This window comes from Cryptomeria japonica, unplaced genomic scaffold (genome assembly GCF_030272615.1).
Source record: "Cryptomeria japonica unplaced genomic scaffold, Sugi_1.0 HiC_scaffold_408, whole genome shotgun sequence".
Taxonomy (NCBI): Eukaryota; Viridiplantae; Streptophyta; class Pinopsida; order Cupressales; family Cupressaceae; genus Cryptomeria; species Cryptomeria japonica.
In genome coordinates this window covers 106,269-130,585 of record NW_026729229.1, presented here as the reverse complement: position 1 = coordinate 130,585, position 24,317 = coordinate 106,269, and the positions used below count along the sequence as shown (strand labels likewise).

The following is a 24,317-nucleotide window of genomic DNA, read 5'->3' as shown; positions in this document are numbered from 1 at the left end:
ACCATGGTGCGCACCAAGGAGCGCTCCGAAGTGTGCTCCAAGGTGCGGCGTGCACGAAGTCGGAGCCCGGTTTGCCCCGGGTGCGCACCTCGCGTGCACCTTCGGCGGGGTTGCGCGCCCTGGTGGGCACCATGGTGCGCACCAAGGAGCGCTCCGAAGTGTGCTCCAAGGTGCGGCGTGCACGAAGTCGGAGCCCGGTTTGCCCCGGGTGCGCACCTCGCGTGCACCTTCGCCGCGGTGGGCACCATGGCGTGCACGAAGTCGGAGCCCGGTTTGCCCCGGGTGCGCACCTCGCGTGCACCTTCGCCGGGGTGGGCACCTCGGCTGGGTTGCGCGCCCTGGTGCGCACCAAGGAGCGCTCCGAAGTGTGCTCCAAGGTGCGGCGTGCACGAAGTCGGAGCCCGGTTTGCCCCGGGTGCGCACCTCGCGTGCACCTTCGCCAGGGTGGGCACCTCGGTGCGCACACCTTCTCAATGTTTTCTTGCCTTTTCTGGAAATTGGTGAAGGCAGCGCATCAAAGGTGCGCACCTCGGTGTGCTCCGAGGTGCGAACCCGAGAGCGCTCCGAGGTGCCCACGAAGTCGAAAGTCGGGTTAATTGCATTGTTTTCCCCGGGTGCGCTCCGAGGTGCGCAACATCGGCGCGCACCAAGGAGGGCTCCGAAGTGTGCTCCAAGGTGCGCACGATGGCGTGCACCTCTGGTGCGCACGATTCGGAGCTCGGTTTGACCGGGGTGCGCACACCTTGGCTGGGTTGCGCACCTTTTGTGCGCTCCAAGGTGCGCACGAAGTCGGAGCTCGGTTTGCCCCGGGTGCGCACCTTCGCCAGGGTGCGCACCTTGATGCGCACACGCCTTGGCTGGGCTGCGCACCTTGGTGGGCGCCATGGTGCGCACCTTTCGTGCGCTCCAAGGTGCGCACGAAGTCGGAGCTCGGTTTGCCCCGGGTGCGCACCTTGGTGGGCGCCATGGTGCACTCCGAGGTGCCCAAGATTGGTGCGCACCAAGGAGCGCTCCGAAGTGCGCTCCAAGGTGCGCGCGAAGTCGAAAGTTGGGTTAATTGTCCGGTTTGCCTCGGGTGCGCACCTTGCGTGCACCTTCGCCAGGGTGGGCGCCTTGGTGCGCACACCTTGGCTGGGCTGCGCACACCTTGGCACCCGCGTTTCCTTCATTTTAAATTTTTTTTTTTTACAATCTCTCAAGTGGGAAATTCTATAATCTCAACTTTTTTTGCCTTTTCAGGAAACTTTTGAATGGAGCGCATCATTGGTGCGCTCCGAAGTGTGCTCCAAAGCTCTCTCCAGCTGCGTGCACCTGCCCCGGCCGCGCACCCGGCCCCGCCCAGCTTCGCTCACCTGTCCCGGGCGTCTGGTGCGGAACCTTAGAGTAAGAAACATCACCGTGCACCTTGGCCAACGTGCGCGACTCGACCGAGCGCGCACTGGCCGAGGTGCACACCGATTTCACCTGGGTGCGCGCGCAGCACCTCGGGCGCACCGGGGTGCGCGCACAACGCCCGGGTTGCACCGTGGCCTGTGTGCTCGGGGCGCCTCGGGTGCGCGCTCGGTGTCGCCCCCCGCGCGCGCGGTAGTGCGGGCAGCGCACCCCGGCCCGGCCCGGCCCCGACGAGAACGCAAACGGGCAAAAGGTTTATTCAAATAGCATTGCGACGCCCGGCGAAAAACTAAAAAAGGGTGCAACACCGGGACTTCCCGGGAGGTCACCCATCCCAGTACTACTCCGGCCCAAGCGCGCTTAACTGCGGAGTTCTGATGGGATCCGGTGCACTAACGCTGGTATGATCGCACCCGTTATGAGCTTGTCGCAGTGTGTACTTAGCAAACCGCGACCCACGTGCGAATCCACCCCGGCCACCCACCCCCGTCGAGGTGCACACCCTCCCTCGCGAAGTGCGCCCCGTTCGCCAAGTGTGAGCCCTGCCCGGGTGCGCGCACCTTGCTAGGGCGTCGGGTGTGCACCCGGCCCGGCCTACGTGCGTGCACCTGGAGGGGGCGTCGTGTGCGTGCAGTGTCCCGTCTGCAACGCGGTGCCCACACACCACCTCGGGCGCAACGACCTGCGCTCACATGTGGGCCGAGTGCACCTTGGTGCATGTTCGGGGCGCCTCGGGTGCACGCTCGATCTTGCCCCGGTGCACCAAGGCGCTCGGTTTGCCCCGGGTGCGCACTTGGTGCAAGGTGGGCACCCAAAATAGGGATCAAGCACCAAAACACAAGTTTCGGGATGCAAAATGGGACCCAAGGACCACAAATGCGTTCCAAGACCCATGATGGGTCCACGAGAACAAAAATGTGTTCCGAGACTTAATAAACAAATATTGGGTTTTAGGAGAAGAAACATGCTCTGATGCCCAAAACGAGAATCGACCCCGAAAAGGCCACAGGCCAAAAGTGGGATGCGAGACAAAAAAAAATGGGACCCGAGGACCAAAATTGGGTTCCCAGGTCGAAGACAGGGCAACCGGACAAGAAACGACCTCTAAGGCTCGAAATGAGTCCCGACGACTAAAACTTGACAAGAAGCACCCATCAGGCACCCAACTCGACACCCATGGGATGCCGACCCACCCGGGCTTCCACCTAGCACACCTTGGCACCCACCCACCCTCGCACCCAACCTCGCACCCAACTTAGCACCTTTGAACCCACATTGGCACTCACCCTGACCCTGGCACCTTGGAACCCACATTGGCACTCACCTTGACCCTGGCACCCACCTTTGCACTCACCTTGGGACCCACCCTGGCTCCCACCTCGGCACCCACCCAGACACCCACCTTGGTTCCTTGGCACCCACCTTGGATCCTTGGCACCCACCCCGACACCCACCTTGGCACGCAACTTGGCTACTTGCCACCCACCTTGGCTCCTTGACGCCCACCCCGACAACCACCCCGTGACCTACCCTGGCTAGGGTTGGTGCACACCCACCCTGGTGCCCACCTTGGCACCCACCCTATGACCCACCTTGGCACGCACCTTAGTACCCACCCCGTTACCCACCCTAGGACCCACCCCGTGACCCACCTTGGCCAGGGTGGGTGCCTTGGTGCGCACAACTTGCCTGGGCTGCACACCAGGGCGGGCTCAAGATGGCACCCGCGTTCCGTTTTTTTCACTATCTTTCAAAACGGAAATTTTAAAATCTCATTTTTTTCTTTTTTTTGCCTTTTCTGGAAATTAGTGAAGGCAGCGCATCAAAGGTGCGCAATGCTGGTGCGAACCCGGGAGCGCTCCGATGTGTGCTCCAAGGTGCGGCGTGCACGAAGTCCGAGCCCGGTTTGCCCCGGGTGCGCACCTCGCGTGCACCTTCGCCGGGGTGAGCACCTTGGCTGGGTTGCGCGCCCTGGTGCGTACCAAGGAGCGCTCTGAAGTGTGCTCCAAGGTGCGGCGTGCACGAAGTCGGAGCCCGGTTTGCCCCGGGTGTGCACCTCGGGTGCGCACCTCGCGTGCACCTTCGCTGCGGTGGGCACCTTGGCTGGGTTGCGCGCCTTGGTGGGCACCATGCAGTGCACGAAGTCGGAGCCCGGTTTGCCCCGGGCGCGCACCTCCGCCAGGGTGGGCACCTTGGTGCGCACAACTTGCCTGGGCTGCGCATCAGGAAGGGCTCAAGATGGCACCCGCGTTCCGTTTTTTTCACTATCTTTCAGAACGGAAATTTTAAAATATCGTTTTTTTTTGCCTTTTCTGGAAATTAGTGAAGGCAGCGCATCAAAGGTGCGCAACGCTGGTGCGAACCTGGGAGCGCTCCGATGTGTGCTCCAAGGTGCGGCGTGCACGAAGTCGGAGCCCGGTTTGCCTCGGGTGCGCCCTGGTGGGCACCATGGTGCGCACCAAGGAGCGCTCCGAAGTGTGCTCCAAGGTGCGGCCTGCACGAAGTCGGAGCCCGGTTTGCCCCGGGTGTGCACCTCGGGTGGGCACCTTGGTGCGCATGCCTTGCCTGGGCTGCGCACCAGGGCGGGCTCAAGATGGCACCCGCGTTCCTTTTTTTTCACTATCTTTCAAAACGGAAATTTTAAAATCTCATTTTTTTTTGCCTTTTTCTGGAAATTAGTGAAGGCAGCGCATCAAAGGTGCGCACCTCGCTGCCCACCACGGTGCGCAACGCCGGTGGGCACCCGGGAGTGCTTCGAAGTGTGCTCCAAGGTGCTGCGTGCACGTTGTCGGAGCCCGGTTTGCCCCGGGTGCGCACCTCGCGTGCACCTTCGTCGGGGTGGGCACCTTGGCTTGGTTTGCCCCGGCTGCGCTCCGAAGCGGGGTTATTGGAGCGCCGCCTCTTTTTTTGTCGGAGCGTTTGGTGGGGTTTCTCGCATTGGCTCTTCCGAGGCCCGGTTGCCACCCTGGCGCGCACGAAGTCGGAAGTAGGGTTAATTGCCCGGGTGCGCACCTTTGCCAGGGTGGCACCTTACCTGGGCTGCGCACCAGGGCGGGCTCAAGATGGCACGCGCGTTCCGTTTTTTTCACTATCTTTCAAAACGGAAATTTTAAAATCTCCTTTTTTTTTTGCCTTTTCTGGAAATTAGTGAAGGCAGCGCATCAAAGGTGCGCACCTCGCTGCCCACCTTGGTGTGCTCTGAGGTGCGCACCCGGGAGCGCTACGAAGTGTGCTCCAAGGTGCGGCGTGCACGTTGTCGGAGCCCGGTTTGCCCCGGGTGCGCACCTCGCCTGCACCTTGGCCGGGGTGGGCACCTTGGCTGGGTTTGCCCAGGGTGCGCTCCGAAGCGGGGTTACTGGAGCGCCCCCTCTTTTTTTGTCAGAGAGTTTGGTGGGGTTTCTCGCATTGGCTCTTCCCAGGCCCGGTTGTTGGGTGCGCTCCCACCCTGGCGCGCGCGAAGTTGGAAGTTGGGTTAATTGCCCGGGCGCGCACCTTCGCCAGGGTGGGCACCTTGGTGCGCAAACCTTGGCTGGGCTGCGCACCAGGGCGGGCTCAAGATGGCACCAGCATTCCCTTTTTCTCACTATCTTTCAAAACGGAAATTTTAAAATCTCGTTTTTTTTTTGCCTTTTATGGAAATTAGTGAAGGCATCGCATCAAAGGTGCGCACCTCGCTGCCCACCTTGGTGTGCTCCGAGGTGCCCACCACGGTGCGCAACGCCGGTGCGAACCCGGGAGCGCCCCGATGTGTGCTCCAAGGTGCGGCGTGCACGAAGTCGGACCCCGGTTTGCCCCGGGTGCGCACCTCGCGTGCACCTTGGTGCGCACACCTTGGCTGGGTTGCGCGGCCTGGTGGGCACCATGGTGCGCACCAAGGAGCGCTCCGAAGTGTGCTCCAAGGTGCGGCGTGCACGAAGTCGGAGCCCGGTTTGCCCCGGGTGCGCACCTTCGCCGCGGTGGGCACCATGGCGTGCACGAAGTCGGAGCCCGGTTTGCCCCGGGTGCGCACCTCGCGTGCACCTTCGCCGGGGTGGGCACCTCGGCTGGGTTGCGCGCCCTGGTGCGCACCAAGGAGCGCTCTGAAGTGTGCTCCAAGGTGCGGCGTGCACGAAGTCGGAGCCCGGTTTGCCCCGGGTGTGCACCTCGCGTGCACCTTCGCTGCGGTGGGCACCTTGGCTGGGTTGCGCGCCTTGGTGGGCACCATGCAGTGCACGAAGTCGGAGCCCGGTTTGCCCCGGGCGCGCACCTCCGCCAGGGTGGGCACCTTGGTGCGCACAACTTGCCTGGGCTGCGCACCAGGAAGGGCTCAAGATGGCACCCGCGTTCCGTTTTTTTCACTATCTTTCAGAACGGAAATTTTAAAATATCGTTTTTTTTTGCCTTTTCTGGAAATTAGTGAAGGCAGCGCATCAAAGGTGCGCAACGCTGGTGCGAACCTGGGAGCGCTCCGATGTGTGCTCCAAGGTGCGGCGTGCACGAAGTCGGACCCCGGTTTGCCCCGGGTGCGCACCTCGCGTGCACCTTGGTGCGCACACCTTGGCTGGGTTGCGCGCCCTGGTGGGCACCATGGTGCGCACCAAGGAGCGCTCCGAAGTGTGCTCCAAGGTGCGGCGTGCACGAAGTCGGAGCCCGGTTTGCCCCGGGTGCGCACCTCGCGTGCACCTTCGCCGCGGTGGGCACCATGGCGTGCACGAAGTCGGAGCCCGGTTTGCCCCGGGTGCGCACCTCGCGTGCACCTTCGCCGGGGTGGGCACCTTGGTGTGCAGACCTTGGCTGGGTTGCGCGCCCTGGTGGGCACCATGGTGCGCACCAAGGAGCGCTCCGAAGTGTGCTCCAAGGTGCGGCCTGCACGAAGTCGGAGCCCGGTTTGCCCCGGGTGTGCACCTCGGGTGGGCACCTTGGTGCGCATGCCTTGCCTGGGCTGCGCACCAGGGCGGGCTCAAGATGGCACCCGCGTTCCTTTTTTTTCACTATCTTTCAAAACGGAAATTTTAAAATCTCATTTTTTTTTGCCTTTTTCTGGAAATTAGTGAAGGCAGCGCATCAAAGGTGCGCACCTCGCTGCCCACCACGGTGCGCAACGCCGGTGGGCACCCGGGAGTGCTTCGAAGTGTGCTCCAAGGTGCTGCGTGCACGTTGTCGGAGCCCGGTTTGCCCCGGGTGCGCACCTCGCGTGCACCTTCGTCGGGGTGGGCACCTTGGCTGGGTTTGCCCCGGCTGCGCTCCGAAGCGGGGTTATTGGAGCGCCGCCTCTTTTTTTGTCGGAGCGTTTGGTGGGGTTTCTCGCATTGGCTCTTCCGAGGCCCGGTTGCCACCCTGGCGCGCACGAAGTCGGAAGTAGGGTTAATTGCCCGGGTGCGCACCTTTGCCAGGGTGGGCACCTTACCTGGGCTGCGCACCAGGGCGGGCTCAAGATGGCACGCGCGTTCCGTTTTTTTCACTATCTTTCAAAACGGAAATTTTAAAATCTCCTTTTTTTTTTGCCTTTTCTGGAAATTAGTGAAGGCAGCGCATCAAAGGTGCGCACCTCGCTGCCCACCTTGGTGTGCTCTGAGGTGCGCACCCGGGAGCGCTACGAAGTGTGCTCCAAGGTGCGGCGTGCACGTTGTCGGAGCCCGGTTTGCCCCGGGTGCGCACCTCGCCTGCACCTTGGCCGGGGTGGGCACCTTGGCTGGGTTTGCCCAGGGTGCGCTCCGAAGCGGGGTTACTGGAGCGCCCCCTCTTTTTTTGTCAGAGCGTTTGGTGGGGTTTCTCGCATTGGCTCTTCCCAGGCCCGGTTGTTGGGTGCGCTCCCACCCTGGCGCGCGCGAAGTTGGAAGTTGGGTTAATTGCCCGGGCGCGCACCTTCGCCAGGGTGGGCACCTTGGTGCGCACACCTTGGCTGGGCTGCGCACCAGGGCGGGCTCAAGATGGCACCAGCATTCCCTTTTTCTCACTATCTTTCAAAACGGAAATTTTAAAATCTCGTTTTTTTTTTGCCTTTTATGGAAATTAGTGAAGGCATCGCATCAAAGGTGCGCACCTCGCTGCCCACCTTGGTGTGCTCCGAGGTGCCCACCACGGTGCGCAACGCCGGTGCGAACCCGGGAGCGCCCCGATGTGTGCTCCAAGGTGCGGCGTGCACGAAGTCGGACCCCGGTTTGCCCCGGGTGCGCACCTCGCGTGCACCTTGGTGCGCACACCTTGGCTGGGTTGCGCGGCCTGGTGGGCACCATGGTGCGCACCAAGGAGCGCTCCGAAGTGTGCTCCAAGGTGCGGCGTGCACGAAGTCGGAGCCCGGTTTGCCCCGGGTACGCACCTCGCGTGCACCTTCGCCGGGGTGGGCACCTCGGCTGGGTTGCGCGCCCTGGTGCGCACCAAGGAGCGCTCCGAAGTGTGCTCCAAGGTGCGGCGTGCACGAAGTCGGAGCCCGGTTTGCCCCGGGTGCGCACCTTCGCCGCGGTGCGCACCATGGCGTGCACGAAGTCGGAGCCCGGTTTGCCCCGGGTGCGCACCTCGCGTGCACCTTCGGCGGGGTTGCGCGCCCTGGTGGGCACCATGGTGCGCACCAAGGAGCGCTCCGAAGTGTGCTCCAAGGTGCGGCGTGCACGAAGTCGGAGCCCGGTTTGCCCCGGGTGCGCACCTCGCGTGCACCTTCGGCGGGGTTGCGCGCCCTGGTGGGCACCATGGTGCGCACCAAGGAGCGCTCCGAAGTGTGCTCCAAGGTGCGGCGTGCACGAAGTCGGAGCCCGGTTTGCCCCGGGTGCGCACCTCGCGTGCACCTTCGCCGCGGTGGGCACCATGGCGTGCACGAAGTCGGAGCCCGGTTTGCCCCGGGTGCGCACCTCGCGTGCACCTTCGCCGGGGTGGGCACCTCGGCTGGGTTGCGCGCCCTGGTGCGCACCAAGGAGCGCTCCGAAGTGTGCTCCAAGGTGCGGCGTGCACGAAGTCGGAGCCCGGTTTGCCCCGGGTGCGCACCTCGCGTGCACCTTCGCCAGGGTGGGCACCTCGGTGCGCACACCTTCTCAATGTTTTCTTGCCTTTTCTGGAAATTGGTGAAGGCAGCGCATCAAAGGTGCGCACCTCGGTGTGCTCCGAGGTGCGAACCCGAGAGCGCTCCGAGGTGCCCACGAAGTCGAAAGTCGGGTTAATTGCATTGTTTTCCCCGGGTGCGCTCCGAGGTGCGCAACATCGGCGCGCACCAAGGAGGGCTCCGAAGTGTGCTCCAAGGTGCGCACGATGGCGTGCACCTCTGGTGCGCACGATTCGGAGCTCGGTTTGACCGGGGTGCGCACACCTTGGCTGGGTTGCGCACCTTTTGTGCGCTCCAAGGTGCGCACGAAGTCGGAGCTCGGTTTGCCCCGGGTGCGCACCTTCGCCAGGGTGCGCACCTTGATGCGCACGCCTTGGCTGGGCTGCGCACCTTGGTGGGCGCCATGGTGCGCACCTTTCGTGCGCTCCAAGGTGCGCACGAAGTCGGAGCTCGGTTTGCCCCGGGTGCGCACCTTGGTGGGCGCCATGGTGCACTCCGAGGTGCCCAAGATTGGTGCGCACCAAGGAGCGCTCCGAAGTGCGCTCCAAGGTGCGCGCGAAGTCGAAAGTTGGGTTAATTGTCCGGTTTGCCTCGGGTGCGCACCTTGCGTGCACCTTCGCCAGGGTGGGCGCCTTGGTGCGCACACCTTGGCTGGGCTGCGCACACCTTGGCACCCGCGTTTCCTTCATTTTAAATTTTTTTTTTTTACAATCTCTCAAGTGGGAAATTCTATAATCTCAACTTTTTTTGCCTTTTCAGGAAACTTTTGAATGGAGCGCATCATTGGTGCGCTCCGAAGTGTGCTCCAAAGCTCTCTCCAGCTGCGTGCACCTGCCCCGGCCGCGCACCCGGCCCCGCCCAGCTTCGCTCACCTGTCCCGGGCGTCTGGTGCGGAACCTTAGAGTAAGAAACATCACCGTGCACCTTGGCCAACGTGCGCGACTCGACCGAGCGCGCACTGGCCGAGGTGCACACCGATTTCACCTGGGTGCGCGCGCAGCACCTCGGGCGCACCGGGGTGCGCGCACAACGCCCGGGTTGCACCGTGGCCTGTGTGCTCGGGGCGCCTCGGGTGCGCGCTCGGTGTCGCCCCCCGCGCGCGCGGTAGTGCGGGCAGCGCACCCCGGCCCGGCCCGGCCCCGACGAGAACGCAAACGGGCAAAAGGTTTATTCAAATAGCATTGCGACGCCCGGCGAAAAACTAAAAAAGGGTGCAACACCGGGACTTCCCGGGAGGTCACCCATCCCAGTACTACTCCGGCCCAAGCGCGCTTAACTGCGGAGTTCTGATGGGATCCGGTGCACTAACGCTGGTATGATCGCACCCGTTATGAGCTTGTCGCAGTGTGTACTTAGCAAACCGCGACCCACGTGCGAATCCACCCCGGCCACCCACCCCCGTCGAGGTGCACACCCTCCCTCGCGAAGTGCGCCCCGTTCGCCAAGTGTGAGCCCTGCCCGGGTGCGCGCACCTTGCTAGGGCGTCGGGTGTGCACCCGGCCCGGCCTACGTGCGTGCACCTGGAGGGGGCGTCGTGTGCGTGCAGTGTCCCGTCTGCAACGCGGTGCCCACACACCACCTCGGGCGCAACGACCTGCGCTCACATGTGGGCCGAGTGCACCTTGGTGCATGTTCGGGGCGCCTCGGGTGCACGCTCGATCTTGCCCCGGTGCACCAAGGCGCTCGGTTTGCCCCGGGTGCGCACTTGGTGCAAGGTGGGCACCCAAAATAGGGATCAAGCACCAAAACACAAGTTTCGGGATGCAAAATGGGACCCAAGGACCACAAATGCGTTCCAAGACCCATGATGGGTCCACGAGAACAAAAATGTGTTCCGAGACTTAATAAACAAATATTGGGTTTTAGGAGAAGAAACATGCTCTGATGCCCAAAACGAGAATCGACCCCGAAAAGGCCACAGGCCAAAAGTGGGATGCGAGACAAAAAAAAATGGGACCCGAGGACCAAAATTGGGTTCCCAGGTCGAAGACAGGGCAACCGGACAAGAAACGACCTCTAAGGCTCGAAATGAGTCCCGACGACTAAAACTTGACAAGAAGCACCCATCAGGCACCCAACTCGACACCCATGGGATGCCGACCCACCCGGGCTTCCACCTAGACACACCTTGGCACCCACCCACCCTCGCACCCAACCTCGCACCCAACTTAGCACCTTTGAACCCACATTGGCACTCACCCTGACCCTGGCACCTTGGAACCCACATTGGCACTCACCTTGACCCTGGCACCCACCTTTGCACTCACCTTGGGACCCACCCTGGCTCCCACCTCGGCACCCACCCAGACACCCACCTTGGTTCCTTGGCACCCACCTTGGATCCTTGGCACCCACCCCGACACCCACCTTGGCACGCAACTTGGCTACTTGCCACCCACCTTGGCTCCTTGACGCCCACCCCGACAACCACCCCGTGACCTACCCTGGCTAGGGTTGGTGCACACCCACCCTGGTGCCCACCTTGGCACCCACCCTATGACCCACCTTGGCACGCACCTTAGTACCCACCCCGTTACCCACCCTAGGACCCACCCCGTGACCCACCTTGGCCAGGGTGGGTGCCTTGGTGCGCACAACTTGCCTGGGCTGCACACCAGGGCGGGCTCAAGATGGCACCCGCGTTCCGTTTTTTTCACTATCTTTCAAAACGGAAATTTTAAAATCTCATTTTTTTCTTTTTTTTGCCTTTTCTGGAAATTAGTGAAGGCAGCGCATCAAAGGTGCGCAATGCTGGTGCGAACCCGGGAGCGCTCCGATGTGTGCTCCAAGGTGCGGCGTGCACGAAGTCCGAGCCCGGTTTGCCCCGGGTGCGCACCTCGCGTGCACCTTCGCCGGGGTGAGCACCTTGGCTGGGTTGCGCGCCCTGGTGCGTACCAAGGAGCGCTCTGAAGTGTGCTCCAAGGTGCGGCGTGCACGAAGTCGGAGCCCGGTTTGCCCCGGGTGTGCACCTCGGGTGCGCACCTCGCGTGCACCTTCGCTGCGGTGGGCACCTTGGCTGGGTTGCGCGCCTTGGTGGGCACCATGCAGTGCACGAAGTCGGAGCCCGGTTTGCCCCGGGCGCGCACCTCCGCCAGGGTGGGCACCTTGGTGCGCACAACTTGCCTGGGCTGCGCATCAGGAAGGGCTCAAGATGGCACCCGCGTTCCGTTTTTTTCACTATCTTTCAGAACGGAAATTTTAAAATATCGTTTTTTTTTGCCTTTTCTGGAAATTAGTGAAGGCAGCGCATCAAAGGTGCGCAACGCTGGTGCGAACCTGGGAGCGCTCCGATGTGTGCTCCAAGGTGCGGCGTGCACGAAGTCGGAGCCCGGTTTGCCTCGGGTGCGCCCTGGTGGGCACCATGGTGCGCACCAAGGAGCGCTCCGAAGTGTGCTCCAAGGTGCGGCCTGCACGAAGTCGGAGCCCGGTTTGCCCCGGGTGTGCACCTCGGGTGGGCACCTTGGTGCGCATGCCTTGCCTGGGCTGCGCACCAGGGCGGGCTCAAGATGGCACCCGCGTTCCTTTTTTTTCACTATCTTTCAAAACGGAAATTTTAAAATCTCATTTTTTTTTGCCTTTTTCTGGAAATTAGTGAAGGCAGCGCATCAAAGGTGCGCACCTCGCTGCCCACCACGGTGCGCAACGCCGGTGGGCACCCGGGAGTGCTTCGAAGTGTGCTCCAAGGTGCTGCGTGCACGTTGTCGGAGCCCGGTTTGCCCCGGGTGCGCACCTCGCGTGCACCTTCGTCGGGGTGGGCACCTTGGCTTGGTTTGCCCCGGCTGCGCTCCGAAGCGGGGTTATTGGAGCGCCGCCTCTTTTTTTGTCGGAGCGTTTGGTGGGGTTTCTCGCATTGGCTCTTCCGAGGCCCGGTTGCCACCCTGGCGCGCACGAAGTCGGAAGTAGGGTTAATTGCCCGGGTGCGCACCTTTGCCAGGGTGGCACCTTACCTGGGCTGCGCACCAGGGCGGGCTCAAGATGGCACGCGCGTTCCGTTTTTTTCACTATCTTTCAAAACGGAAATTTTAAAATCTCCTTTTTTTTTTGCCTTTTCTGGAAATTAGTGAAGGCAGCGCATCAAAGGTGCGCACCTCGCTGCCCACCTTGGTGTGCTCTGAGGTGCGCACCCGGGAGCGCTACGAAGTGTGCTCCAAGGTGCGGCGTGCACGTTGTCGGAGCCCGGTTTGCCCCGGGTGCGCACCTCGCCTGCACCTTGGCCGGGGTGGGCACCTTGGCTGGGTTTGCCCAGGGTGCGCTCCGAAGCGGGGTTACTGGAGCGCCCCCTCTTTTTTTGTCAGAGAGTTTGGTGGGGTTTCTCGCATTGGCTCTTCCCAGGCCCGGTTGTTGGGTGCGCTCCCACCCTGGCGCGCGCGAAGTTGGAAGTTGGGTTAATTGCCCGGGCGCGCACCTTCGCCAGGGTGGGCACCTTGGTGCGCAAACCTTGGCTGGGCTGCGCACCAGGGCGGGCTCAAGATGGCACCAGCATTCCCTTTTTCTCACTATCTTTCAAAACGGAAATTTTAAAATCTCGTTTTTTTTTTGCCTTTTATGGAAATTAGTGAAGGCATCGCATCAAAGGTGCGCACCTCGCTGCCCACCTTGGTGTGCTCCGAGGTGCCCACCACGGTGCGCAACGCCGGTGCGAACCCGGGAGCGCCCCGATGTGTGCTCCAAGGTGCGGCGTGCACGAAGTCGGACCCCGGTTTGCCCCGGGTGCGCACCTCGCGTGCACCTTGGTGCGCACACCTTGGCTGGGTTGCGCGGCCTGGTGGGCACCATGGTGCGCACCAAGGAGCGCTCCGAAGTGTGCTCCAAGGTGCGGCGTGCACGAAGTCGGAGCCCGGTTTGCCCCGGGTGCGCACCTTCGCCGCGGTGGGCACCATGGCGTGCACGAAGTCGGAGCCCGGTTTGCCCCGGGTGCGCACCTCGCGTGCACCTTCGCCGGGGTGGGCACCTCGGCTGGGTTGCGCGCCCTGGTGCGCACCAAGGAGCGCTCTGAAGTGTGCTCCAAGGTGCGGCGTGCACGAAGTCGGAGCCCGGTTTGCCCCGGGTGTGCACCTCGCGTGCACCTTCGCTGCGGTGGGCACCTTGGCTGGGTTGCGCGCCTTGGTGGGCACCATGCAGTGCACGAAGTCGGAGCCCGGTTTGCCCCGGGCGCGCACCTCCGCCAGGGTGGGCACCTTGGTGCGCACAACTTGCCTGGGCTGCGCACCAGGAAGGGCTCAAGATGGCACCCGCGTTCCGTTTTTTTCACTATCTTTCAGAACGGAAATTTTAAAATATCGTTTTTTTTTGCCTTTTCTGGAAATTAGTGAAGGCAGCGCATCAAAGGTGCGCAACGCTGGTGCGAACCTGGGAGCGCTCCGATGTGTGCTCCAAGGTGCGGCGTGCACGAAGTCGGACCCCGGTTTGCCCCGGGTGCGCACCTCGCGTGCACCTTGGTGCGCACACCTTGGCTGGGTTGCGCGCCCTGGTGGGCACCATGGTGCGCACCAAGGAGCGCTCCGAAGTGTGCTCCAAGGTGCGGCGTGCACGAAGTCGGAGCCCGGTTTGCCCCGGGTGCGCACCTCGCGTGCACCTTCGCCGCGGTGGGCACCATGGCGTGCACGAAGTCGGAGCCCGGTTTGCCCCGGGTGCGCACCTCGCGTGCACCTTCGCCGGGGTGGGCACCTTAGTGTGCAGACCTTGGCTGGGTTGCGCGCCCTGGTGGGCACCATGGTGCGCACCAAGGAGCGCTCCGAAGTGTGCTCCAAGGTGCGGCCTGCACGAAGTCGGAGCCCGGTTTGCCCCGGGTGTGCACCTCGGGTGGGCACCTTGGTGCGCATGCCTTGCCTGGGCTGCGCACCAGGGCGGGCTCAAGATGGCACCCGCGTTCCTTTTTTTTCACTATCTTTCAAAACGGAAATTTTAAAATCTCATTTTTTTTTGCCTTTTTCTGGAAATTAGTGAAGGCAGCGCATCAAAGGTGCGCACCTCGCTGCCCACCACGGTGCGCAACGCCGGTGGGCACCCGGGAGTGCTTCGAAGTGTGCTCCAAGGTGCTGCGTGCACGTTGTCGGAGCCCGGTTTGCCCCGGGTGCGCACCTCGCGTGCACCTTCGTCGGGGTGGGCACCTTGGCTGGGTTTGCCCCGGCTGCGCTCCGAAGCGGGGTTATTGGAGCGCCGCCTCTTTTTTTGTCGGAGCGTTTGGTGGGGTTTCTCGCATTGGCTCTTCCGAGGCCCGGTTGCCACCCTGGCGCGCACGAAGTCGGAAGTAGGGTTAATTGCCCGGGTGCGCACCTTTGCCAGGGTGGGCACCTTACCTGGGCTGCGCACCAGGGCGGGCTCAAGATGGCACGCGCGTTCCGTTTTTTTCACTATCTTTCAAAACGGAAATTTTAAAATCTCCTTTTTTTTTTGCCTTTTCTGGAAATTAGTGAAGGCAGCGCATCAAAGGTGCGCACCTCGCTGCCCACCTTGGTGTGCTCTGAGGTGCGCACCCGGGAGCGCTACGAAGTGTGCTCCAAGGTGCGGCGTGCACGTTGTCGGAGCCCGGTTTGCCCCGGGTGCGCACCTCGCCTGCACCTTGGCCGGGGTGGGCACCTTGGCTGGGTTTGCCCAGGGTGCGCTCCGAAGCGGGGTTACTGGAGCGCCCCCTCTTTTTTTGTCAGAGCGTTTGGTGGGGTTTCTCGCATTGGCTCTTCCCAGGCCCGGTTGTTGGGTGCGCTCCCACCCTGGCGCGCGCGAAGTTGGAAGTTGGGTTAATTGCCCGGGCGCGCACCTTCGCCAGGGTGGGCACCTTGGTGCGCACACCTTGGCTGGGCTGCGCACCAGGGCGGGCTCAAGATGGCACCAGCATTCCCTTTTTCTCACTATCTTTCAAAACGGAAATTTTAAAATCTCGTTTTTTTTTTGCCTTTTATGGAAATTAGTGAAGGCATCGCATCAAAGGTGCGCACCTCGCTGCCCACCTTGGTGTGCTCCGAGGTGCCCACCACGGTGCGCAACGCCGGTGCGAACCCGGGAGCGCCCCGATGTGTGCTCCAAGGTGCGGCGTGCACGAAGTCGGACCCCGGTTTGCCCCGGGTGCGCACCTCGCGTGCACCTTGGTGCGCACACCTTGGCTGGGTTGCGCGGCCTGGTGGGCACCATGGTGCGCACCAAGGAGCGCTCCGAAGTGTGCTCCAAGGTGCGGCGTGCACGAAGTCGGAGCCCGGTTTGCCCCCGGGTGCGCACCTTCGCCGCGGTGGGCACCATGGCGTGCACGAAGTCGGAGCCCGGTTTGCCCCGGGTGCGCACCTCGCGTGCACCTTCGCCGGGGTGGGCACCCTCGGCTGGGTTGCGCGCCCCCTGGTGCGCACCAAGGAGCGCTCTGAAAGTGTGCTCCAAGGTGCGGCGTGCACGAAGTCGGAGCCCGGTTTGCCCCGGGTGTGCACCTCGCGTGCACCTTCGCTGCGGTGGGCACCTTGGCTGGGTTGCGCGCCTTGGTGGGCACCATAGCGCTCCGAAGTGTGCTCCAAGGTGCGGCGTGCACGAAGTCGGAGCCCGGTTTGCCCCGGGTGCGCACCTCGCGTGCACCTTCGGCGGGGTTGCGCGCCCTGGTGGGCACCATGGTGCGCACCAAGGAGCGCTCCGAAGTGTGCTCCAAGGTGCGGCGTGCACGAAGTCGGAGCCCGGTTTGCCCCGGGTGCGCACCTCGCGTGCACCTTCGCCGCGGTGGGCACCATGGCGTGCACGAAGTCGGAGCCCGGTTTGCCCCGGGTGCGCACCTCGCGTGCACCTTCGCCGGGGTGGGCACCTCGGCTGGGTTGCGCGCCCTGGTGCGCACCAAGGAGCGCTCCGAAGTGTGCTCCAAGGTGCGGCGTGCACGAAGTCGGAGCCCGGTTTGCCCCGGGTGCGCACCTCGCGTGCACCTTCGCCAGGGTGGGCACCTCGGTGCGCACACCTTCTCAATGTTTTCTTGCCTTTTCTGGAAATTGGTGAAGGCAGCGCATCAAAGGTGCGCACCTCGGTGTGCTCCGAGGTGCGAACCCGAGAGCGCTCCGAGGTGCCCACGAAGTCGAAAGTCGGGTTAATTGCATTGTTTTCCCCGGGTGCGCTCCGAGGTGCGCAACATCGGCGCGCACCAAGGAGGGCTCCGAAGTGTGCTCCAAGGTGCGCACGATGGCGTGCACCTCTGGTGCGCACGATTCGGAGCTCGGTTTGACCGGGGTGCGCACACCTTGGCTGGGTTGCGCACCTTTTGTGCGCTCCAAGGTGCGCACGAAGTCGGAGCTCGGTTTGCCCCGGGTGCGCACCTTCGCCAGGGTGCGCACCTTGATGCGCACGCCTTGGCTGGGCTGCGCACCTTGGTGGGCGCCATGGTGCGCACCTTTCGTGCGCTCCAAGGTGCGCACGAAGTCGGAGCTCGGTTTGCCCCGGGTGCGCACCTTGGTGGGCGCCATGGTGCACTCCGAGGTGCCCAAGATTGGTGCGCACCAAGGAGCGCTCCGAAGTGCGCTCCAAGGTGCGCGCGAAGTCGAAAGTTGGGTTAATTGTCCGGTTTGCCTCGGGTGCGCACCTTGCGTGCACCTTCGCCAGGGTGGGCGCCTTGGTGCGCACACCTTGGCTGGGCTGCGCACACCTTGGCACCCGCGTTTCCTTCATTTTAAATTTTTTTTTTTTACAATCTCTCAAGTGGGAAATTCTATAATCTCAACTTTTTTTGCCTTTTCAGGAAACTTTTGAATGGAGCGCATCATTGGTGCGCTCCGAAGTGTGCTCCAAAGCTCTCTCCAGCTGCGTGCACCTGCCCCGGCCGCGCACCCGACCCCGCCCAGCTTCGCTCACCTGTCCCGGGCGTCTGGTGCGGAACCTTAGAGTAAGAAACATCACCGTGCACCTTGGCCAACGTGCGCGACTCGACCGAGCGCGCACTGGCCGAGGTGCACACCGATTTCACCTGGGTGCGCGCGCAGCACCTCGGGCGCACCGGGGTGCGCGCACAACGCCCGGGTTGCACCGTGGCCTGTGTGCTCGGGGCGCCTCGGGTGCGCGCTCGGTGTCGCCCCCGCGCGCGCGGTAGTGCGGGCAGCGCACCCCGGCCCGGCCCGGCCCCGACGAGAACGCAAACGGGCAAAAGGTTTATTCAAATAGCATTGCGACGCCCGGCGAAAAACTAAAAAAGGGTGCAACACCGGGACTTCCCGGGAGGTCACCCATCCCAGTACTACTCCGGCCCAAGCGCGCTTAACTGCGGAGTTCTGATGGGATCCGGTGCACTAACGCTGGTATGATCGCACCCGTTATGAGCTTGTCGCAGTGTGTACTTAGCAAACCGCGACCCACGTGCGAATCCACCCCGGCCACCCACCCCCGTCGAGGTGCACACCCTCCCTCGCGAAGTGCGCCCCGTTCGCCAAGTGTGAGCCCTGCCCGGGTGCGCGCACCTTGCTAGGGCGTCGGGTGTGCACCCGGCCCGGCCTACGTGCGTGCACCTGGAGGGGGCGTCGTGTGCGTGCAGTGTCCCGTCTGCAACGCGGTGCCCACACACCACCTCGGGCGCAACGACCTGCGCTCACATGTGGGCCGAGTGCACCTTGGTGCATGTTCGGGGCGCCTCGGGTGCACGCTCGATCTTGCCCCGGTGCACCAAGGCGCTCGGTTTGCCCCGGGTGCGCACTTGGTGCAAGGTGGGCACCCAAAATAGGGATCAAGCACCAAAACACAAGTTTCGGGATGCAAAATGGGACCCAAGGACCACAAATGCGTTCCAAGACCCATGATGGGTCCACGAGAACAAAAATGTGTTCCGAGACTTAATAAACAAATATTGGGTTTTAGGAGAAGAAACATGCTCTGATGCCCAAAACGAGAATCGACCCCGAAAAGGCCACAGGCCAAAAGTGGGATGCGAGACAAAAAAAAATGGGACCCGAGGACCAAAATTGGGTTCCCAGGTCGAAGACAGGGCAACCGGACAAGAAACGACCTCTAAGGCTCGAAATGAGTCCCGACGACTAAAACTTGACAAGAAGCACCCATCAGGCACCCAACTCGACACCCATGGGATGCCGACCCACCCGGGCTTCCACCTAGCACACCTTGGCACCCACCCACCCTCGCACCCAACCTCGCACCCAACTTAGCACCTTTGAACCCACATTGGCACTCACCCTGACCCTGGCACCTTGGAACCCACATTGGCACTCACCTTGACCCTGGCACCCACCTTTGCACTCACCTTGGGACCCACCCTGGCTCCCACCTCGGCACCCACCCAGACACCCACCTTGGTTCCTTGGCACCCACCTTGGATCCTTGGCACCCACCCCGACACCCACCTTGGCACGCAACTTGGCTACTTGCCACCCACCTTGGCTCCTTGACGCCCACCCCGACAACCACCCCGTGACCTACCCTGGCTAGGGTTGGTGCACACCCACCCTGGTGCCCACCTTGGCACCCACCCTATGACCCACCTTGGCACGCACCTTAGTACCCACCCCGTTACCCACCCTAGGACCCACCCCGTGACCCACCTTGGCCAGGGTGGGTGCCTTGGTGCGCACAACTTGCCTGGGCTGCACACCAGGGCGGGCTCAAGATGGCACCCGCGTTCCGTTTTTTTCACTATCTTTCAAAACGGAAATTTTAAAATCTCATTTTTTTCTTTTTTTTGCCTTTTCTGGAAATTAGTGAAGGCAGCGCATCAAAGGTGCGCAATGCTGGTGCGAACCCGGGAGCGCTCCGATGTGTGCTCCAAGGTGCGGCGTGCACGAAGTCCGAGCCCGGTTTGCCCCGGGTGCGCACCTCGCGTGCACCTTCGCCGGGGTGAGCACCTTGGCTGGGTTGCGCGCCCTGGTGCGTACCAAGGAGCGCTCTGAAGTGTGCTCCAAGGTGCGGCGTGCACGAAGTCGGAGCCCGGTTTGCCCCGGGTGTGCACCTCGGGTGCGCACCTCGCGTGCACCTTCGCTGCGGTGGGCACCTTGGCTGGGTTGCGCGCCTTGGTGGGCACCATGCAGTGCACGAAGTCGGAGCCCGGTTTGCCCCGGGCGCGCACCTCCGCCAGGGTGGGCACCTTGGTGCGCACAACTTGCCTGGGCTGCGCATCAGGAAGGGCTCAAGATGGCACCCGCGTTCCGTTTTTTTCACTATCTTTCAGAACGGAAATTTTAAAATATCGTTTTTTTTTGCCTTTTCTGGAAATTAGTGAAGGCAGCGCATCAAAGGTGCGCAACGCTGGTGCGAACCTGGGAGCGCTCCGATGTGTGCTCCAAGGTGCGGCGTGCACGAAGTCGGAGCCCGGTTTGCCTCGGGTGCGCCCTGGTGGGCACCATGGTGCGCACCAAGGAGCGCTCCGAAGTGTGCTCCAAGGTGCGGCCTGCACGAAGTCGGAGCCCGGTTTGCCCCGGGTGTGCACCTCGGGTGGGCACCTTGGTGCGCATGCCTTGCCTGGGCTGCGCACCAGGGCGGGCTCAAGATGGCACCCGCGTTCCTTTTTTTTCACTATCTTTCAAAACGGAAATTTTAAAATCTCATTTTTTTTTGCCTTTTTCTGGAAATTAGTGAAGGCAGCGCATCAAAGGTGCGCACCTCGCTGCCCACCACGGTGCGCAACGCCGGTGGGCACCCGGGAGTGCTTCGAAGTGTGCTCCAAGGTGCTGCGTGCACGTTGTCGGAGCCCGGTTTGCCCCGGGTGCGCACCTCGCGTGCACCTTCGTCGGGGTGGGCACCTTGGCTTGGTTTGCCCCGGCTGCGCTCCGAAGCGGGGTTATTGGAGCGCCGCCTCTTTTTTTGTCGGAGCGTTTGGTGGGGTTTCTCGCATTGGCTCTTCCGAGGCCCGGTTGCCACCCTGGCGCGCACGAAGTCGGAAGTAGGGTTAATTGCCCGGGTGCGCACCTTTGCCAGGGTGGCACCTTACCTGGGCTGCGCACCAGGGCGGGCTCAAGATGGCACGCGCGTTCCGTTTTTTTCACTATCTTTCAAAACGGAAATTTTAAAATCTCCTTTTTTTTTTGCCTTTTCTGGAAATTAGTGAAGGCAGCGCATCAAAGGTGCGCACCTCGCTGCCCACCTTGGTGTGCTCTGAGGTGCGCACCCGGGAGCGCTACGAAGTGTGCTCCAAGGTGCGGCGTGCACGTTGTCGGAGCCCGGTTTGCCCCGGGTGCGCACCTCGCCTGCACCTTGGCCGGGGTGGGCACCTTGGCTGGGTTTGCCCAGGGTGCGCTCCGAAGCGGGGTTACTGGAGCGCCCCCTCTTTTTTTGTCAGAGAGTTTGGTGGGGTTTCTCGCATTGGCTCTTCCCAGGCCCGGTTGTTGGGTGCGCTCCCACCCTGGCGCGCGCGAAGTTGGAAGTTGGGTTAATTGCCCGGGCGCGCACCTTCGCCAGGGTGGGCACCTTGGTGCGCAAACCTTGGCTGGGCTGCGCACCAGGGCGGGCTCAAGATGGCACCAGCATTCCCTTTTTCTCACTATCTTTCAAAACGGAAATTTTAAAATCTCGTTTTTTTTTTGCCTTTTATGGAAATTAGTGAAGGCATCGCATCAAAGGTGCGCACCTCGCTGCCCACCTTGGTGTGCTCCGAGGTGCCCACCACGGTGCGCAACGCCGGTGCGAACCCGGGAGCGCCCCGATGTGTGCTCCAAGGTGCGGCGTGCACGAAGTCGGACCCCGGTTTGCCCCGGGTGCGCACCTCGCGTGCACCTTGGTGCGCACACCTTGGCTGGGTTGCGCGGCCTGGTGGGCACCATGGTGCGCACCAAGGAGCGCTCCGAAGTGTGCTCCAAGGTGCGGCGTGCACGAAGTCGGAGCCCGGTTTGCCCCGGGTGCGCACCTTCGCCGCGGTGGGCACCATGGCGTGCACGAAGTCGGAGCCCGGTTTGCCCCGGGTGCGCACCTCGCGTGCACCTTCGCCGGGGTGGGCACCTCGGCTGGGTTGCGCGCCCTGGTGCGCACCAAGGAGCGCTCTGAAGTGTGCTCCAAGGTGCGGCGTGCACGAAGTCGGAGCCCGGTTTGCCCCGGGTGTGCACCTCGCGTGCACCTTCGCTGCGGTGGGCACCTTGGCTGGGTTGCGCGCCTTGGTGGGCACCATGCAGTGCACGAAGTCGGAGCCCGGTTTGCCCCGGGCGCGCACCTCCGCCAGGGTGGGCACCTTGGTGCGCACAACTTGCCTGGGCTGCGCACCAGGAAGGGCTCAAGATGGCACCCGCGTTCCGTTTTTTTCACTATCTTTCAGAACGGAAATTTTAAAATATCGTTTTTTTTTGCCTTTTCTGGAAATTAGTGAAGGCAGCGCATCAAAGGTGCGCAACGCTGGTGCGAACCTGGGAGCGCTCCGATGTGTGCTCCAAGGTGCGGCGTGCACGAAGTCGGACCCCGGTTTGCCCCGGGTGCGCACCTCGCGTGCACCTTGGTGCGCACACCTTGGCTGGGTTGCGCGCCCTGGTGGGCACCATGGTGCGCACCAAGGAGCGCTCCGAAGTGTGCTCCAAGGTGCGGCGTGCACGAAGTCGGAGCCCGGTTTGCCCCGGGTGCGCACCTCGCGTGCACCTTCGCCGCGGTGGGCACCATGGCGTGCACGAAGTCGGAGCCCGGTTTGCCCCGGGTGCGCACCTCGCGTGCACCTTCGCCGGGGTGGGCACCTTTGTGTGCAGACCTTGGCTGGGTTGCGCGCCCTGGTGGGCACCATGGTGCGCACCAAGGAGCGCTCCGAAGTGTGCTCCAAGGTGCGGCCTGCACGAAGTCGGAGCCCGGTTTGCCCCGGGTGTGCACCTCGGGTGGGCACCTTGGTGCGCATGCCTTGCCTGGGCTGCGCACCAGGGCGGGCTCAAGATGGCACCCGCGTTCCTTTTTTTTCACTATCTTTCAAAACGGAAATTTTAAAATCTCATTTTTTTTTGCCTTTTTCTGGAAATTAGTGAAGGCAGCGCATCAAAGGTGCGCACCTCGCTGCCCACCACGGTGCGCAACGCCGGTGGGCACCCGGGAGTGCTTCGAAGTGTGCTCCAAGGTGCTGCGTGCACGTTGTCGGAGCCCGGTTTGCCCCGGGTGCGCACCTCGCGTGCACCTTCGTCGGGGTGGGCACCTTGGCTGGGTTTGCCCCGGCTGCGCTCCGAAGCGGGGTTATTGGAGCGCCGCCTCTTTTTTTGTCGGAGCGTTTGGTGGGGTTTCTCGCATTGGCTCTTCCGAGGCCCGGTTGCCACCCTGGCGCGCACGAAGTCGGAAGTAGGGTTAATTGCCCGGGTGCGCACCTTTGCCAGGGTGGGCACCTTACCTGGGCTGCGCACCAGGGCGGGCTCAAGATGGCACGCGCGTTCCGTTTTTTTCACTATCTTTCAAAACGGAAATTTTAAAATCTCCTTTTTTTTTTGCCTTTTCTGGAAATTAGTGAAGGCAGCGCATCAAAGGTGCGCACCTCGCTGCCCACCTTGGTGTGCTCTGAGGTGCGCACCCGGGAGCGCTACGAAGTGTGCTCCAAGGTGCGGCGTGCACGTTGTCGGAGCCCGGTTTGCCCCGGGTGCGCACCTCGCCTGCACCTTGGCCGGGGTGGGCACCTTGGCTGGGTTTGCCCAGGGTGCGCTCCGAAGCGGGGTTACTGGAGCGCCCCCTCTTTTTTTGTCAGAGCGTTTGGTGGGGTTTCTCGCATTGGCTCTTCCCAGGCCCGGTTGTTGGGTGCGCTCCCACCCTGGCGCGCGCGAAGTTGGAAGTTGGGTTAATTGCCCGGGCGCGCACCTTCGCCAGGGTGGGCACCTTGGTGCGCACACCTTGGCTGGGCTGCGCACCAGGGCGGGCTCAAGATGGCACCAGCATTCCCTTTTTCTCACTATCTTTCAAAACGGAAATTTTAAAATCTCGTTTTTTTTTTGCCTTTTATGGAAATTAGTGAAGGCATCGCATCAAAGGTGCGCACCTCGCTGCCCACCTTGGTGTGCTCCGAGGTGCCCACCACGGTGCGCAACGCCGGTGCGAACCCGGGAGCGCCCCGATGTGTGCTCCAAGGTGCGGCGTGCACGAAGTCGGACCCCGGTTTGCCCCGGGTGCGCACCTCGCGTGCACCTTGGTGCGCACACCTTGGCTGGGTTGCGCGGCCTGGTGGGCACCATGGTGCGCACCAAGGAGCGCTCCGAAGTGTGCTCCAAGGTGCGGCGTGCACGAAGTCGGAGCCCGGTTTGCCCCGGGTACGCACCTCGCGTGCACCTTCGCCGGGGTGGGCACCTCGGCTGGGTTGCGCGCCCTGGTGCGCACCAAGGAGCGCTCCGAAGTGTGCTCCAAGGTGCGGCGTGCACGAAGTCGGAGCCCGGTTTGCCCCGGGTGCGCACCTTCGCCGCGGTGCGCACCATGGCGTGCACGAAGTCGGAGCCCGGTTTGCCCCGGGTGCGCACCTCGCGTGCACCTTCGGCGGGGTTGCGCGCCCTGGTGGGCACCATGGTGCGCACCAAGGAGCGCTCCGAAGTGTGCTCCAAGGTGCGGCGTGCACGAAGTCGGAGCCCGGTTTGCCCCGGGTGCGCACCTCGCGTGCACCTTCGGCGGGGTTGCGCGCCCTGGTGGGCACCATGGTGCGCACCAAGGAGCGCTCCGAAGTGTGCTCCAAGGTGCGGCGTGCACGAAGTCGGAGCCCGGTTTGCCCCGGGTGCGCACCTCGCGTGCACCTTCGCCGCGGTGGGCACCATGGCGTGCACGAAGTCGGAGCCCGGTTTGCCCCGGGTGCGCACCTCGCGTGCACCTTCGCCGGGGTGGGCACCTCGGCTGGGTTGCGCGCCCTGGTGCGCACCAAGGAGCGCTCCGAAGTGTGCTCCAAGGTGCGGCGTGCACGAAGTCGGAGCCCGGTTTGCCCCGGGTGCGCACCTCGCGTGCACCTTCGCCAGGGTGGGCACCTCGGTGCGCACACCTTCTCAATGTTTTCTTGCCTTTTCTGGAAATTGGTGAAGGCAGCGCATCAAAGGTGCGCACCTCGGTG

General features: G+C 63.0%; 3 non-coding genes across 3 annotated transcripts; all 3 read right to left on the bottom strand.

The window, feature by feature from the left end:
• Nucleotides 1-1,688: 1,688 nt before the first annotated feature.
• LOC131871412 (5S ribosomal RNA) lies at nucleotides 1,689-1,807 on the bottom strand. Its single transcript, XR_009369632.1, has one exon. It is a non-coding gene; the product is annotated as a 5S ribosomal RNA (ribosomal RNA).
• Nucleotides 1,808-9,612: 7,805 nt separating this feature from the next.
• LOC131871411 (5S ribosomal RNA) lies at nucleotides 9,613-9,731 on the bottom strand. The gene has a single exon (XR_009369631.1). It is a non-coding gene; the product is annotated as a 5S ribosomal RNA (ribosomal RNA).
• Nucleotides 9,732-17,544: 7,813 nt separating this feature from the next.
• On the bottom strand, nucleotides 17,545-17,663 carry LOC131871410 (5S ribosomal RNA). Its single transcript, XR_009369630.1, has one exon. It is a non-coding gene; the product is annotated as a 5S ribosomal RNA (ribosomal RNA).
• Nucleotides 17,664-24,317: the final 6,654 nt, after the last annotated feature.